Raw genomic sequence first — 15,866 nt, 5'->3', positions numbered from 1 at the left:
CAATTACGGGGTATATACCCAAAGAATTATAAATCATTCTACTATAAAGACACATGCACACATATGTTTATTGCAGCACTATTTACAACAGCAAAGACTTGGAACCAACCCAAATGCCCATCAATGATAGACTAGATAAAGAAAATGTGGCATATATACACCATGGAATACTATGCAGCCATAAAAAAGAGTGAGTTCATGTCCTTTGCAGGGACATGGATGAAGCTGGAAACCATCATTCTCAGCAAACTAACACAGGAAGAGAAAACCAAACACTGCATGTTCTTACTCATAAGTGGGAGTTAAACAATGAGAACACATGGACAAAGGGAGGGGAACATCACACACCAGGTCTGTCAGGGGGTGGGAGGCAGAGCATTAGGACTAATACCTAATACATGTGGGGCTTAAAACCTAGATGACGGATTGATAGGTGCAGCAAACCACCATGGCACATGTATACCTATGTAGCAAACCTGCACGTTCTGCACATGTATCCCAGAACTTTAAGTAAAATTTTAAAAAAAGAAAAGAAAAATTATAATAGTAAAAAAAGCAGTGTACATTAAGAAACATGAGAAAATAGCATGATATATGCAACTCAATAATTCATATATGCAACTCAATAATTCATATATGCAACTCAATATGCAATTAAAAAAAGAAATTGTTTCATCTGTTCCTAAATATATTATTTATATTCTCTTTATCTTTTAATTTTAGAAAACTCCTTGTTTGTAATGTTATATCTCGTTGTTCCTAATATTGTTTACTTGTGTGCTTCTCATGTGATTTCCTGTTTTTGTTCAGTATTACTAGAGATATGTCAAATTTATAGATTTTGTAACAGTTTTTATTTTTGTTGATCCTATGTAGTTTTCCACTTTATTTTTACAGCTCTTGTCCCCTTTATTCCAACTTATTTGCAATGTTAGTCTTTTTATTTTATTTAGTATTTGTCTTTATAAAAGTTGTGTGTGTGTGTGTGTGTGTGTGTGTATGCATATATTTGGAAAAGTCACAGAGTTGTGCAAATAGATTGTTTCATAACAAATAACACAGTCCTGCCACACCTTCCCCTTTCCTGCTCCCCAGAAGCAACCATGTTCATTCTTTTAGCTATTACTTATGATTCACGTATCTTAAAAATATGGCTATTAACCACTGAAAGTTTTCAAAAGTAATCAACTGTCTTATTCAAAAGATATCAGGACCCATTAATTTTATAGGCAATTTTTATCAACTTTCAAGGAATACATTCTCCCTATGTTATATAAACTGTTCCAGAGAACATAAGAACTCATTTATGAGGCTAATAAAAACTTGATAACAAAAATGGAATAAAAGCAGTGCAAAAAATTAAACCATTCTCACTTATAAACATAGATACTAAAGTTCTAAAAACAGATGGTGCAAATTTTAAAATATATTATACCAATGTATTAATTTTCTATTACTGTGTAACAAATAATCACACAATGTAGCGGTTTGAAACAACATTCATTTACTATCTCAGTTTCTGTAGTTCAGAAATTCAGAGACAGCCTAACTAGATTCTCTGCTTAGGGTCTCATATGCTGCAGTTAACTTGGCCAGAGCTGGGTCCCATTTGAGTGTTGGAGTCTTCTTCCAAGCTCACAAGTTGTTGGCAGAACTCATTTTCTTGAAGCTGTGGAACTCATAGGGGCATGTTTCTTCAAGGCCAGCAGCAGAATCTCTCTAATCACTAGACCCTCTTTTAAAGAGCTTGCCTGAGTAGGTCAAGCCCACCCAGGGAATCTCTCTTTTAATTAACTCAAAGTCAACTGAATAAGGACTTTAATTGCATCGGAAAAATCCCTTCGCTTTGCCAAATTCTACTGGTTAGAAGCAACTTATATGTTCCACTCACACTCAAGGGGAGATGATTTCACAAAGGCATGGATACCAGGGAGTGGGAATCACGGGGGCCATCTTAGAATTCTGCTTAGGACAACCAGGTAGAGTTTATCCCAGGAATAAGTAGAGTACATTCCAGTGATGCAAGGATGATTAAACGTTAAAAAGTCTATTAATGGTTGTCATTCTAGGTCTCAGCCTCTCCCTATGGCATTCGCCTGCTTGCTCTGAGGCTCGTGAAGCCAAAACCGGCTAGACTTTCCTACTTTCCGCCCACCTGTAGCCGCGTTGTTGCCACTCTGCCACCATGTTCAAGGCGCCCCTGGTCCAGGGCTCCATCCTGAAAAAGGTGTTGGAGGCACTCAAGGACCTCATCAATGAGGCATGCTGGGACATCAGCTCGAGCGGCGTGAACCTGCAGAGCATGGATTCATCCCACTTCTCCTTGGTGCAGTTCACCCTGCCGTCTGAGGGCTTTGACACTTACCGCTGTGACTGCAACCTGGCCATGGGCGTGAACCTCACTATTATGTCCAAAATACTAAAATGTGCTGGCAATGAAGATATCGTTAAACTAAGGATTGAAGATAATGTGAATACCTTGGTGCTAGTATTTGAAGCTTCAAATCAGGAGAAGGTTTCAGACTATGAAATTAAGTTGATGGATTTGGATGTTGAACAAGTTGGAATTGCAGAACAAGAGTACCGCTATGTAGTAAACATGCTTTCTGGTGAATTTGCAAGTATATGCTGAGATCTCAGCCATATTGGAGATGCTGTTGTAATTTCTGGTGTAAAAGATGGAATTATATTTTCTGCAAGTGGAGACCTTGGAAATGGAAAACAAATTGTCACAGACAAGTACTGTCGATAAAGAGGAGGAAGCTGTTACCATGGAGATGAATGAACCAGTTCAACTAACTTTTGCACTGAGGTACCTGAACTTCCTTACAAAAGCCACTCCACTCTCTTCAATGGTGACACTCAATATATCTGCAGACATACACCTTGTTGTAGACTATAAAATTGCTGATATGGGACACTTAAAGTACTACTTGGCTCCCAAGATTGAGGATGAAGAAGGACCTTAGACATTCATAAAATTCAAGAAAATAAAACTAAGCTCTTTGAGAACTGCTTCTGAGATGCCAGCATATACTGAAGTCTTTTCTGCCACCAAATTTGTACCTCTAAGTACATATGTAGATATCGTTTTCTGTAAATAACCTTTTTCTCTATTGTCTGCAATTTGTTTAAAGAATAAAGTCCAAAGTCAGTCAGATCTGGTCTAGTTGACCTAGAAGTATTTTTCTCTCTTAGAAATACTTGTGATTTTTACAATACAATAGGGTCTTGACTCTAAATGCAGTTTTAAGATTTGTTTTTGCTACAGCTCCCAGCATGAGCGATGCAGAAGATGGCTGATTTCTGCATTTCCAACTCAGGTACCGGGTTCATCTCACTGGGGAGTGTTGGACAGTGGGTGCAGGACAGTGGGTGCAGTGCACTGAGCAAGAGCTGAAGCAGGGTGAGGCATTGCCTCACCCAGGAAGTGCAAAGGGTCAGGGAATTCCCCTTCCTAGCCAAAGAAAGGGGTGACAGACGGGTCACTCCCACCCTAATACTGCACTTTTCCAACGGTCTTAGCAAATGGCACACCAGGAGATTATATCCTGTGCATGGCTCGGAGGGTCCTATGCCCACGGAGCCTCACTCGTTGCTAGCACAGCAGTCTGAGATCAAACTGCAAGGTGGCAGTGAGGCTGGGGGAGGGACGCTCCCCATTGCCAAGGCTTGAGTAGGTAAACAAAGTGGCTGGGAAGCTCGATCTGGGTGGAGCCCACCACAGCTCAAGGAGGCCTGCCTGCCTCTGTAGACTCCACCTCTGCAGGGAGGGCACAGCCAAACAAAAGGCAGCAGAAACCTCTGCAGACTTAAATGTCCCTGTCTGACAGCTTTGAAGAGAGTAGTGGTTCTCCCTGCACACAGCTTGAGATCTGAGACCAGGCAGACTGCCTCCTCAAGTGGGTCACTGACCCCTGGTAGCCTAACTGGGAGGCACCCCCCAGTAGGGGCAGACTGACACCTCACATGGCCGGGTACTCCTGTGAGACAAAACTTCCAGAGGAATGATCAGGCAGCAACGTTTGCTGTTCACCAATATCCGCTGTTCTGCAGCCTCCACTGCTGATACCCAGGCAAACAGGGTCTGGAGTGGACCTCCGGCAAATTCCAACAGACCTGCAGCTGAGGGTCCTGACTGTTAGAAGGAAAACTAACAAACAGAAAGGACATCCACACCAAAACCCCATTTGTATGTCACCATCATCAAAAACCAAAGGTAGATAAAACCACAAAGATGGGGAAAAAACAGAGCAGAAAAACTGGAAACTCTAAAATAAGAGTGCCTCTCCTCCTCCAAAGGAACGCGGCTCCTCATCAGCAATGGAACAAATCTGGATGGAGAATGACTTTGACGAGTTGAGAGAAGAAGGCTTCAGACGATCAAACTACTCCAAGCTAAAGGAAGAAGTTCAAACCCATGGCAAAGAAGTTAAAAACCTTGAAAAAAAATTAGATGAATGGCTAACTAGAATAACCAATGCAGAGAAGTACTTAAAAGACCTGAAGGAGCTGAAAACCATGGCATGAGAACTACGTGATGAATGCACAAGCCTCAGTAGCCGATTTGATCAACTGGAAGAAAGGGTATCAGTGATTGAAGATCAAATGAATGACATGAAGTGAGAAGAGAAGTTTAGAGAAGAAAGAATAAAAAGAAACAAACAAAGCCTCCAAGAAATATGGGACTATGTGAAAAGAACAAATCTATGTCTGATTGGCGTACCTGAAAGTGACAGGGAGAATGGAACCAAGTTGGAAAACACTCTGCAGGATATTATCCAGGAGAACTTTCCCAATCTAGCAAGGCAGGCCAACATTCAAATTCAGGAAATACAGAGAACGCCACAAAGATACTCCTCGAGAAGAGCAACTCCAAGACACATAATTGTGAGATTCACAAAAGTTGAAATGAAAGAAAAAATGTTAAGGGCAGCCAGAGAGAAAGGTTGGGTTACCCACAAGGGGAAGCCCATCAGACTAACAGCTGATCTCTCGGCAGAAACTCTACAAGCCAGAAGGGAGTGGGAGCCAATATTCAACATTCTTAAAGAAAAGAATTTTCAACCCAGAATTTCATATCCAGCCAAACTAAGCTTCATAAGTGAAGGAGCAATAAAATCCTTTACAGACAAGCAAATGCTGAGAGATTTTGTCACCACCAGGCCTCCCCTACAAGAGCTCCTGAAGGAAGCACTAAACATGGAAAGGAACAACCGGTACCAGCCACTGCAAAAACATGCCAAATTGTAAAGACCATCGAGGCTACGAAGAAACTGCATCAACTAACGAGTAAAACAACCAGCTAACATCATAATGACAGGATCAAATTCACACATAACAATATTAACCTTAAATGGAAATGGGCTAAATGCTCCAATTAAAAGACACAGACTGGCAAATTGGATAAAGAGTCAAGACCCATCAGTGTGCTGTATTCAGGAAACCCATCTCATGTGCAGAGTCACACATAGGCTCAAAATAAAGGGATGCAGGAAGATCTACCAAGCAAATGGAAAACAAAAAAAGGCAGGGGTTGCAATCCTAGTCTCTGATAAAGCAGACTTTAAACCAACAAAGATCAAAAGAGACAAAGAAGGCCATTACATAATGGTAAAGGGATCAATTCAACAAGAAGCGCTAACTATCCTAAATATATATGCACCCAATACAGGAGCACCCAGATTCATAAAGCAAGTCCTTAGAGACCTACAAAGAGACTTAGACTCCCACACAATAATAATGGGAGACTTTAACACCCCACTGTCAACATTAGACAGATCAACAAGACAGAAAGTTAACAAGGATATCCAGGAATTGAACTCAGCTCTGCACCAATCAGACCTAATAGACATCTACAGAACTCTCCACCCCAAATCAACAGAATATACATGCTTTTCAGCACCACACCACACCTATTCCAAAATGTACCACATAGTTGGAAGTAAAGCACTCCTCAGCAAATGTAAAAGAACAGAAATTATAACAAACTGTCTCTCAGACCACAGTGCAATCAAACTAGAAGTCAGCATTAAGAAACTCACTCAAAACAGCTCAACTACATGGAAACTGAACAACCTGCTCCTGAATGACTACTGGGTACATAATGAAATGAAGGCACAATTAAAGATGTTCTTTGAAACCAATGAGAACAAAGACACAACATACCAGAATCTCTGGGACACACTCAAAGCAGTGTGTAGAGGGAAATTTATAGCACTAAATGCCCACAAGAGAAAGCAAGAAAGAACTAAAATTGACACCCTAACATCACAATTAAAAGAATTAGAGAAGCAAGAGCAAACACATTCAAAAGCTAGCAGAAGGCAAGAAATAACTAAAATCAGAGCAGAACTGAAGGAGATAGAGACACAAAAAACCCTTAAAAAAAATCAATGAATCCAGGAGCTGGCTTTTTGAAAAGATCAGCAAAATTGATAGACCGCTAGCAAGACTAATAAAGAAGAAAAGAGAGAAGAATCAAATAGACGCAATAAAAAATGACAAAGGGGATATCACCACTGATCCCACAGAAATACAAGCTACCATCAGAGAATACTATAAACACCTCTATGCAAATAAACTAGAAAATCTAGAAGAAATGGATAAATTCCTCAACACATACACCTTCCCAAGACTAAACCAGGAAGAAGTTGAATCTCTGAATAGACCAATAACAGGCTCTGAAATTGAGGCAATAATTAAGAGCTTACGAACCAAACAAAGTCTAGGACCAGATGGATTCACAGCCGAATTCTACCAGAGGTACAAGGAGGAGCTGGTACCATTCCTTCTGAAACTATTCCAATCAATAGAAAAAGAGGGAATTGGCCAGGCGCGGTGGCTCATGCCTTTAATCCCAGCACTTTGGGAGGCCGAGGCAGGCAGATCACAAGGTCAGGAGATGGAGACCATCCTGGATAACACGGTGAAACCCCGTCTCCACTAAAAATACAAAAATATAGCCGGGCGTGGTGGCAGGCGCCTGTAGTCCCAGCTACTTGGGAGGCTGAGGCAGGAGAATGGCGTGAACCCAGGAGGTGGAGTTTGCAGTGAGCCTAGATCGCGCCACTGCACTCCAACCTGGGCGACAGAGTGAGACTCTGTCTTAAGAAAAAAAAAAAAAAAAGAAAAAGAAAAAGAGGGAATCCTCCATAACTCATTTTATGAGGCCAGCATCATCCTGATACCAAAGCCTGGCAGAGACACAACAAAAAAAGAGAATTTTTGACCAATATCCCTGATGAACATCAATGCAAAAATCCTCAATAAAATACCAGTAAACCAAATCCGGCAGCACATCAAAAAGCTTATTCACCATGATCAAGAGGGCTTCATCCCTGGGATGCAAGGCTGGTTCAACATATGCAAATTAATAAATGTAATCCAGCATATAAACAGAACCAATGACAAAAACCATATGATTATCTCAATAGATGCAGAAAAGGCCTTTGGCAAAATTCAACAGTCCTTCATGCTAAAAACTCTCAATAAATTAGGTATTGATGGGACGTATCTCAGCATAATAAGAGTTATCTATGACAAACTCACTGCCAATATCGTACTGAATGGGCCAAAACTGGAAGCATTCCCTTTGAAAACTGGCACGAGACAGGGATGTCCTCTCTCACCACTCCTATTCAACATAGTGTTGGAAGTTCTGGCCAGGGCAATCAGGCAGGAGAAGCAAATAAAGGGTATTTGATTAGGAGAAGAGGAAGTCAAATTGTCCCTGTTTGCAGATGACATGATTGTACGTCTAGAAAACCCCATTGTCTCAGCCCAAAATCTCCTTAAGCTGATAGGCAACTTCAGCAAAGTCTCAGGATACAAAATCAATGTGCAAAAATCACAAGCATTCTTATACACCAATAACAGACAAACAGAGAGCCAAATCATGAGTGAACTCCCATTCAGAATTGCTACTCAGAGAATAAAATACCTAGGAATCCAACTTACAAGGGATGTGAAGGACCTCTTCAAGGAGAACTACAAACCACCATTCAATGAAATAAAAGAGGATACAAACAAATGGAAGAACATTCCATGCTCATGGGTAGGAAGAATCAATATCATGAAAATGGCCTTACTGCCCAAGGTAAGTTATAGATTCAATGCCATCCCCATCAAGCTACCAATAACTTTCTTCACAGAATTGGAAAAAACTACTTTCAAGTTCATATGGAACCAAAAAAGAGCCCGCATTGCCAAGTCAATCCTAAACCAAAAGAACAAAGCTGGAGGCATCATGCTACCTGACTTCAAACTATACTACAAGGCTACAGTAACCAAAACAGCAGGGTACTGGTACCAAAACAGAGATATAGACTAATGGAACAGAACAGAACAGAGCCCTCAGAAATAATGCCGCATATCTACAACTATCTGATATTTGACAAACTTGACAAAAACAAGATATGGGGAAAGGATTCCCTATTTAATAAATGGTGTTGGGAAAACTGGCTAGCCATATGTAGAAAGCTGAAACTGGATCCCTTCCTTACACCTTATACAAAAATTAATTAAAGATGGATTAAAGACTTAAACGTTAGACCTAAAACCATAAAAATCCTAGAAGAAAACCTAGGCATTACCATTCAGGACGTAGGTATGGGCAAGGACTTCATGTCTAAAGCCCCAAAAGCAGTGGCAACAAAAGCCAAAATTGACAAATGGGATCTAATTAAACCAAAGAGCTTCTGCACAGCAAAGGAAACTACCATTAGAGTGAACAGGCAACCTACAGAATGGGAGAAAATTTTTGCAATCTACTCATCTGACAAAGGGCTAATATCCAGAATCTACAATGAACACAAACAAATTTACAAGAAAAAAACAAACAACCCCATCAACAAGTAGGTGAAGGATATGAACAGACACTTCTCAAAAGAAGACATTTATGCAGCCAAAAGACACATGAAAAAATGCTCATCATCACTGGCCATCAGAGAAATGCAAATCAAAACCACAATGAGATACCATCTCACACCAGTTAGAATGGTGATCATTAAAAAGTCAGGAAACAATAGGTGCTGGAGAGGATGTGGAGAAATAGGAACACTTTTACACTGTTGGTGGGACTGTAAACTAGTTCAACCATTGTGGAAGTCAGTGTGGCAATTCCTCAGGGATCTAGAACTAGAAATACCATTTGACCCAGCCATCCCATTACTGGGTATATACCCAAAGGATTATAAATCATGCTGCTATAAAGACACATGCACACGTATGTTTATTGTGGCACTATTCACTATAGCAAAGACTTGGAACCAGCCCAAATGTCCATCAATGATAGACTGGATTAAGAAAATGTGGCACATATACACCATGGAATACTATGCAGCCATAAGAAATGATGAGTTCATGTCCTTTGTAGGGACATGGATGAAGCTGGAAACCATCATTCTCAGCAAACTATCGCAAGGACAAAAAACCAAACACTGCATGTTCTCACTCATAGGTGGGAATTGAACAATGAGAACACATGGACACAGGAAGGGGAACATCACACACCGGGGCCTGTTGTGGGGTGGAGGGAAGGGGGAGGGGGGAGGCATAGCATTAGGAGATACACCTAATGCTAAATGACGAGTTAATGGGTGCAGCACACCAACATGCCACATGTATACATATGTAACGAAACTGCACGTTGTGCACATGTACCCTAAAACTTAAAGTATAATAAATAAATAAAGTAAATAAAAGCATTGTTTTTGAATTTAAATAAAGTTACTTGAATTTCAAAAAAGTCTATTAATGTAATAAATATGCTATGTTAACAGATAAAAGTAGAGTGATATCAAAAACATATTGAATGAAAGTCAATGCAGAAAAAAGTCCTTTAGCAAATTCAGAAAAAAGGTAACTTCTCTAACCTAATAAAAGTATCCATCACAATTTATGGGAAACATCATTTGAAAAATTGGAAACATGCCCATAAAACTTAAGAACAAGACAGAGGTGCCATCTTTTTTTTAAAAAAAAAAATAGGCTTTAATTTTTTAGAACAGTTTTAGGTTCACAGCAAAATTGAGCAGAAGGTACTGAGATGTCCCATATAATCCCTTCCCCCACATGTGCACAGCCTGCCCCTCTAGCAACATCCCCCCAACCCCCACCATGCCAGAGAGTTACATTTGTTACAATTGATGAACCTACATTAACACATCACATCATTATCACTTAAAGTTTGTAGTTTACATTAGGGTTCGCACTTGGTGTTGTACATTCTATGGGTTTGGGCAAATATATAATGACATATATTTACCATTATAGTATCATACAGAGTAGTTTTACTGCCCTAAAAATTCTCTGTGCCCTGGCTATTCATCCCTTTCTTCCTTCTAAACCCTGGAAACCATTGATCTTTTTACTGTCTTCATAGTTTTGTCTTCACAGAACGTCAAAGAGTTGTAATTATACATTATAGACCCATTTCAGATTGGCTTCTTTCACTTAGTAATATGCATTTAAGCTTCATCCATGTCTTTCAATGGGTTGATAATTCATTTCTTCTTAAAACTGAATACTATTCCATTGTATGAGTATAACACAGTTTATTCACTTATCTACTGAAGGATATCTTGGTTGCTTCCACGTTTTGGCAATTACAAATAAAGCTGCTAAAAACATTCATGTGCAGGTTTTTGTGTGGACATGTTTTCAACTTCTTTGGGTAAACACCAAGGAGCATGATTGCTGTATCATATGGTAAGAGAATGTTTCATAAGAAACTGCCAAATATTTTCTAAAATGGATGTAACCCTTTGCAGTTCCATCAGCAATGAATGAGAATTCCTGTTGCTCCACATTCTCACCAGCATTTGGTGTTGCCAGTGTTTTGGATTTTAACTATTTTAATAGGCGTGTAGCGCTATCTCAATGTTGTTTTAATTTGCATCTCTCTGAAGACATATTACATGGAGCATCTTTTCAAGTGTGTATTTGGGATCTATGTATCTCTGTTGGTATGGTTTCTGTTAAGGTCTTGACCCATTTTTAAAAATCAGGTTGTTCATTTTCTTACTGTTAAATTTTAAAAGTTCTTTGTATATTTTACATAACAGTTCTTTATCAAATATGTGTTTTGAAGATATTTTCTCCCAGACTGTGGCTTGTCTTTTCACTCTCTTGATAGTATATTTTGCAGAGCGTAAAATTTTAATTTTAATTAGGTCCAAGTTATCAATTCTTTCTTCTATGGAGTGTGCTTTCTGTGTCATATTTAAAAAGTCATCACCAAACCCAAGGTCATCTAAATTTTCTCCTAGGTTATGTTCTAGGAATTTTATAGTTTTGTGTTTTACATTTAAGTCTTTAATTGATTTTAATTTTTGTGAAGAATGTAAGGTTTGAGTCTAGATTAACTTCTTTTGCATGTGGATGTCCAGTTGTTTCAGCAGCATTTGTTGAAAAGACTATCTCTGCTCCATTGAATTGCCTTTGTTCTTTTGTCAATTATCAGTTGATTTTATTGATGCGAGTCTATTTCTGGGCTTTCTATTCTGTTCCATTGACCTATTTGTCTATCCTTCTACCAACACTATACTGTCTTGGTTACTGTAGCTTTATGGTAAGTCTTAAAGTTGGGTAGTGTCAGTTCTCGAATTTTTTTCTTCTTCTTCAACATTGCGTAGCTATTCTGTTTTTGGATTTTTTTTTTTTTTTTTTTTTTTGCTTCTCCATATAAACTTTAGAATCAGTTTCTCAGTATTCACAAAAATAATTTGCTGGGATTTTGATTGGGATTTCACTGAATCTGTAGATCACGTTGAGAAGAACTGATATCACAATTGCCACAAAAAGAATAAAATACCTAGGAATACAGCTAACTAAGCAGGTGGAAGATTTCTAAAAAGAGAACTACAAAACACTGCTCAAAGAAATCAGAAATGACACAAACAAATGGAAAAACATTCCATGCTCATGGATAGGAAGAAACAATGTTGTAAAAATGGCCATACTGCCCAAAGCAATTTATAGATTCAATGATATTTCTATTGAGCTGCCATCAAGATTCTTCACTGAACTAGAAAAAACTATTTTGAAATTAATGTAGAACCAAAGAAGAGCCCGAATAGCCAAGGCAATCTTAAGCCAGCCAATCTTTTACATATTTTGTTAGATTTATACCTAAATATTTCATTTTGTGATGGTGTTAATGTAAATAGTAGTGTATTTTTTTTTATTTCAAATTCCACTTGTTTCTTCCTGGGATATAGGAAAGCATACTTTTGTATATTAACCTTATATCCTGCAACCTTACTGTAATCACTCTTTGGTTCAAGGAGATTTTAAAAATCAATTCTTTGTAGTTTCTCCATAGACAACTGTGTTATCTACAGACAAAGACACTTTTATTTTTTCTTTCCCTATCAGTATATGTTTTATCTCTTTTTCTTGTCTTATTGCATTAGGTAGGACTTACAGTACAATATAAAAAGGGAATGGTGAGAGGGGACATTATTGCCTTGTTCTTTTTTAAAATTTATTTTTTATTTTTGTGGGTACATAGTACCTGTATATATTTATACAGCACATAAGATATTTTGGTACAGGCATGCAATGTGTAATAGTCACATCGTGGAAAACTGGGTATCCATCCCCTCAAGTTTTTATCTTTTGTGTTACAAACAACCCAATTCTTGTCTTGTTCTTGAGCTTATTGGGAAAGCTTTGAGTTTCTCACCATTATGTATATTAGCTGTTAGTTTTTGTAGATATTCTTTATCAAGTTGAGGAAGATCCTCTCCATTCCTAGTTTATTGACAGTTTCTAATCATGAATGGATGTTGGACTTTGTCAAATGCTTTTCTGAATCTATTTATGTGATCATGTGATTTTTCTTCTTTAACTTGTTGATTTAATGCATCACATTAATTGATTTTTGAATGTTGAACCAAACTTGCATACCTGGGATAAATCCCACTTAGTCATGGTGTATAATTCTTTTTCTATATTGTTAGACTTGATTTGTTAACATTTTGTTGAGGACTTTTGCAGCTATGTTCATGAGACATGTTGGTCTGTGGTTTTCTTTTCTTATAAAGTATTTGTCTTTTGGTATTAATGTAATGCTGGCCTCACAGAATGAATTAGGAAGAATCCTTTTTACTTCTGTCTGCTGAAAGAGATTATATAGAATTGATATTACTTCTTTTTTAGTGTTTGGAAGAATTTACTTGTGAACTCATCTGGGCCTCATGATTTCCATTTTGAAAGGTAATTAAGTATTTATTCAATTTATTTGATAGACAATAGACATATTCATATTGCGTATTTCTTCTTGCGTAAGTTTTGGCAGATTGTTTCTTTCAAAGAATTGTTCTACTTCATCTCAGTTATCAAATTTGTGGCCATAGAATTGTTCCAAGTATGCCTTTATTATCCTTTCAATGTGCATTGGAGCTATAGTGATATCCCCTCTTTCATTTCTAATATTAGTAATTTGTATCTTCTCTTTTTTTTCTTAGTTAACCTGGATAGAGGTTTATCAATTTTATTGATATTTTTAAAGAAGAAGCTTTTAGTTTCATTGATTTTTAAAATTGATTTTCTATTTTCAATTTCATTGATTTATTCTCTAATTTTTATTATTTCTTTTCTTCTACTTACTTTGAAGTTAATTTGCTCTTCTTTAGTTTCCTAAGGCAAACATTTTTGATTTAGATTATTGATTTTAAATTTTTCTTCTTTTCTTCTATATGCACTCAATGCTATAAATTATCCTCTGTGCACTGCTTTCTCTACATCCCACAACTTTTGGATAAGTTGTGTTTTCATTTATTTCAAAATATTTTAAAATTTCTCTTGAGAATTCTTCTTTGATCCATGTGTTATTTAGAAGTGTGTTGTTTAATTTCTAAGTATTTTGGGATATTCTAGCTATCTTTCTGTTATTAATTTCTAGTTTAATTCTATTGTTGTCTGAGAGCAGACAACCTGTGATGTCTATTTTTAAAATCTGTGTTTTATGGCCCAGAATGTGGTCTATTTTCATGAGTGTTCTATGTGAATTTGAAAATAATGTATATTCTGCTCTTGTTGGATGAAGTATTCTATAAGTATCAATTAGATTCAGTTGGTTGATGTTAAGTTCAGTTATGACCTTACTGATTTTCTGTCTGCTGAATCTGTACATTTCTGGTAGGAGTGTATTGAAATCTCCAAATATAATAGTAGATTCGTGTATTTCTCCTTGTAGTTTTATTAATTTTTGCCTTATGTATTTTGGTGTTCTGTTGTTAGGTGCATACACAGTACAGATTGTTATTAGTCTCAGAGAACTGATCCCTTTATCATTATGTAATATCTGTCTTTATCCCTGATAGCTTTCCTTACTGTGAAATATACTGTGTATGAAATTAATGTAGCTAATCTTACTTTCTTTTCATTAGTGTTAGCATGGTGTATCTTTCTCCATTCATTTACTTTTAACCTATATGTGTCTTTTGATTTTAAGTGGGTTTCTTGTAGACAATATATAGTTAATTTGGGATTTTTGATGTTCTCTGACAATCTCTCTTTTCATTGATATATTTAAGTAGTTTATGTTCAAAGTGTTTACTGATATAGTTACATTCACATCTGTCACATTTGTTACTGATTCTATTTGCTGCCCTTATTCTTTGTTCCTTATTTTTGACTTCCATTATTTTTCTGCCTCTTGTGGTTTTGAGCATTTTATATGATTCAATTTTCTCTCCTTTTAAAGCATATCAGGTGTACTTCCTTTTCTACTTTTTTTATGATTGCCTTAGATTTTACAGCACTCACTTATAACTAATCCAGTTCCACTTTCAAATAACACCATATTGCTTCATGGTTATGCAAATATTTTATAATAACAAAATAATCCTAATTCCTCCCTCCTATCCCTTGTATCATTGCTGTCATTCACTTCACTTATACATAAACATATATATATAATACATTGTTGCTGTTATCTTTCAAACAAACTATCCATTAGGTCAAGATTAGATTAATCAAGATAAGATTAAGACAAATAAAAATTTTTATTTTACCTCAATTTATTTCTTCTCTGATGTTCTTCCTTTTTAGTATAGATCTGAATTTCTGACCTATATTGTTTTCCTTCTCTCTAAATAACTTCTTTTAATATTTCGTGCAAGGAATGTCTACTGGTGACATTTCCCTCAATGTTTGTTTGTCTAAGAAAGTCATTATTTGTCCTTCACTTTTGAAGGATAATTTCTCGGGGTACAGAATTCTAGGTTGGTAGAGTTTTTTTCCTCTCAATAAGGTAAATGTTTCATTTCACTCTTGTCTTATTTGCATTGGTTTCTGAGGAGAAATCAGATGTAATTACGATTTTTGCTCCTCTATAGGTACGGCGTTTTTTTTTCTCTAGCTGCTTTCAGAATTTTTTCTTCATCTTTTATTTTCTGTAGTTTGAATATGATATGTCCATGTGTAGCTTTTGGGGGGCATTTATCTCATTTCATATTCTCTGAGCTTCCTGGATCTGTGGTTTGGTGTGACATTTGTTTGGAGAAATTTCATTATTGTTTTAAAAATTTCTTCTGCTGCTTTCTGTCTTTATTTTCCTTCTGGTATTCTTATTATGGACATGTTACACCTTTTGTGGCTGTCCCACAGTTTTGGGATATTCTGTTCTGCTTTTTTCAGTCTTTTTTCTCCTTCCTTTTCAGTTTGGGAGGTTTCTATTGAGATATTCTCAAGTTCAGAGATTCTTTCCTCAGCTATGTCCAGTCTACTAATAAGCCCATCAAAGACATTTTTTCTTCATTTTTGTTACAGTGTTTTTTATTTATATAACAATTATTTTTGTCTCTTTCTTAGAATTTTCATCTTTTTGTTTATGTTGTCCATCTATCCTTGCATGC

At 37.0% G+C, this 15,866-nt stretch overlaps 1 pseudogene; it reads left to right on the top strand.

The window, feature by feature from the left end:
* Positions 1–2,185: 2,185 nt before the first annotated feature.
* Positions 2,186–3,047, top strand: LOC101151946 (proliferating cell nuclear antigen-like; annotated as a pseudogene).
* The last annotated feature ends 12,819 nt before the right edge of the window (positions 3,048–15,866 follow it).

The sequence above is a fragment of the Gorilla gorilla genome, chromosome X, assembly GCF_029281585.2.
Source record: "Gorilla gorilla gorilla isolate KB3781 chromosome X, NHGRI_mGorGor1-v2.1_pri, whole genome shotgun sequence".
In the NCBI taxonomy this organism is placed as follows: domain Eukaryota; kingdom Metazoa; phylum Chordata; class Mammalia; order Primates; family Hominidae; genus Gorilla; species Gorilla gorilla.
The sequence above is the reverse complement of the archived record's forward strand: the minus strand, read 5'-3'. Positions and strand labels throughout refer to the sequence as shown.